A 3,064-nucleotide genomic window follows, 5' to 3' on the forward strand; every position below is an offset into this window, starting at 1 on the left:
TCAGGGTTTTTTGAGAATTAGTGTGATGTATAAAATGCAGTCAGCACTGAACTTGGAATGTAGTACTTACTCTTTTACTCAATAGCTACGGAGTACCTGCTGTGTGCCAGGCACTGGTCTAGGAACTGGAGCAGCAGAGGTGAGCAGGACAGATCCCCTGCCTTCAAGGATCTTATGTTATTTTGAGGGAGGCAAACGATCCCAAACCAGAGAGAGGTAAGAGTGAAGCGAGAGGAAAGTTAGGAAGCTGCTGCTGAGTTCCTCAGAGAGATGAACGGATGATGGCCTCAGCCAGGATAGTGGCTGTAGCAGCTATGAATAGTGAAACTCAGAAAATGCTCTGAAGGCAGAGGTTACAGAAATTATAGTTAGATTAGAATGCGAAACAGGGAGTGAAAGAAAGAGAAATCAGAAATGATGTCTAGACTTTTGGCATGATCCACTTTTAAAAGATGGTCTGTCAATACCCAAAACACTTTATTTTCCAATATCTCTTCCTCCTCTTTGCCCCCTCACTTAGACCTCAGATAGTCAGTGTCCCAGCGCTTCCTTCTGGACACCACAGTACCCACTTGTGATACTCTGCCCATGTTTCCTCTTTCTCAAAGAGCCACAGGCTCTCAAATTACTTCTGCCATTTTGGGATTGCCCTCCACTTGAGACTCTAATTCCTGCAGCTTTCAACCCAATAATAACTCAATCAGATGTCAGCTGTTTCCTCATTGCCTTGCGCTTTCCCCAAATAATTTGTTTCTGAAAAAAAATTAGTGAGCAATTTAGAATTTATAGGCTATATTATAGGTGAGTTGGAGGAGAGAGGTTACATTGCATATATCTATGGCAAAAAACCTAAAGTATATCTTAAATATTTTTTTCCTAAGTATTCTTGGCCACAAAACCATCACTGTCCCTTTGCTCTCCCTCTGTTAGTGCCCAGTTTTATAACTTTAAGCTTCCTTCCAGAGTTTTTTTCCTGGACTTTCAAGTTTAATTTTTTTCAGAAAGCAATTCAGTTCTTCCTCAATTCCTACATGTTCACTTGCATATTAATTTGGGGGCCCAGCAAAATGAACAGTCATGTAGTTACCAACGTGTAAGCTCCCCATCACCAAAAGGTTATAAAAAAAGATTTCCTTTTCTTAAAAAAGATACTTATCTGTCATATATAATTCACAATATGGGGCAAAACACCAATAGATTTAACTCTCTCAAAGAATATTTACCTTTAAGCAAATGCATAATAATGAAATTTAAAAAATAAAGTTTACTTGGTGCAGGGCAGAGTTTCTAGTTTGTGTCTGTGTGTTTGCAGAGTCCTTTACTCTTTCCCTTTTTTTGAGACATGGTCTCATTCTCACTTAGGCTGGAGTGCAGTGGTGTTATCTTGGCTCACTGCAGCCTTGATATCCTGGGCTCAAGTGATCCTCCCACCTCGGCCTCCTGAGTAGCTGGGACTATAGGCATGCATCACACACCCAGCTAATTTTTAAATTTTTTGTAGAGATGGGTTTTGCCATGTTGCCCAGGCTGGTTTTGAACTCCTGTGCTCAAGCAATCTTCCTTGATTCCCAGAGTGCTGGGATTACAGGTGTGAGCCGCCGCACCCAGCCATCTATTTCTAAGTCTCTGTTTTCTTACCCAACTATAGGCATATCATGGAAATATTGCAAGTTCTGTTCCAGACCACTGCAGTAGAGCAAATATTGCAATACAATGAGTCACATGATTTTTTTTTTTTTGGTTTCCCAGTACATATGTGTTAGCCCAATTTGTGTGGCTGTAAAAAAGTACCTGAGGCTGGATAATTTATACAGAAAAGAGGTTATTTGGCTCATGGTTATGCAGGCTATACAAGCATGGCACCAGCATCTGCTTGGCCTCTGGTGAGGCCTCAAGAAACATTTACTCATGGCATAAGGCAAAGGGAGCAGTGTAACACATGGTGAGACAGGGAGCAAGAGAAAAGGGGGAGATGCCAAACTCTTTTTTAACAACAAGATGTCGTGTGAACTCATAACCTTGGGGAAATCACCAAGCCATTCATAAGGGATCCAGCCCTATGACTCAAATACCTCCTGCTGGTCCCCACCTCCAACATTGGGGACCACATTTCAACATGAGATTTGGAGAGTACAAGCATTCAAACTATATAAACATATGAAAGTTATGTGTCTCTTATACTGTAGTCCATTAAATGTGCAATAACATTATGTATAAAAATGCATATATCTTAATATAAAAACATGTTATTGCTAAAAAGTGCTAATGATCACCTGAGCTTTCAGCAACTTGTAATCTTTTTGCTGGTGGATGGTCTTACCTTGATGTTGATGGCTGCTGACTGATCAGGGTGGTGGTTGCTGAAGATTAGGGTGGCTGTGGCAATTTCTTAAAATAAGACAACAATGAAGTTTGCTGCATCGATTGATTCTTCATTTCATGAAAGATTTCTCTGCAGCATGCGATGTTACTTATGGTAGAATTCCTTTCAAAATTAGAGTCAATTATCTCAAACTCTGTCATTGCTTTATCAATTAAGCTTACGTAATATTCTAAACCTTTTGTTGTCATGTTAACAATATTCATAGCATCTTCACCAGAAGTAGATTCTATCCCGAGAATCACTTTTTTTCTCATCCATAAGAAACTCCTCATCTATTCAAGGTACATAATGAGATTGTAGCAATTCAGGTCACATTTTCAGGCTCCACCTGTAATTCTAGTTTTCTTGCTATTTCTACCACATCTATGGTTCTTCCACACTTTGAGTCTTGAACCCCTCAAAGTCACTCCTGAGGACTGGAGTCACCTCCTTCTTCTTCTTCTTTTTTTTTTGAGATGGAGTCTCGCTCTGTCACCCAGGCTGGAGTGCAGTGGCCGGATCTCAGCTCACTGCAAGCTCCGCCTCCCGGGTTCACGCCATTCTCCTGCCTCAGCCTCCGGAGTAGCTAGGACTACAGGTGCCTGCCATCTCGCCTGGCTAGTTTTTTGTACTTTTTAGTAGAGACAGGGTTTCACTGTGTTAGCCAGGATAGTCTCGATCTCCTGACCTCGTGATCCGCCC

This window comes from Piliocolobus tephrosceles, chromosome 3 (genome assembly GCF_002776525.5).
Source record: "Piliocolobus tephrosceles isolate RC106 chromosome 3, ASM277652v3, whole genome shotgun sequence".
NCBI lineage: Eukaryota > Metazoa > Chordata > Mammalia > Primates > Cercopithecidae > Piliocolobus > Piliocolobus tephrosceles.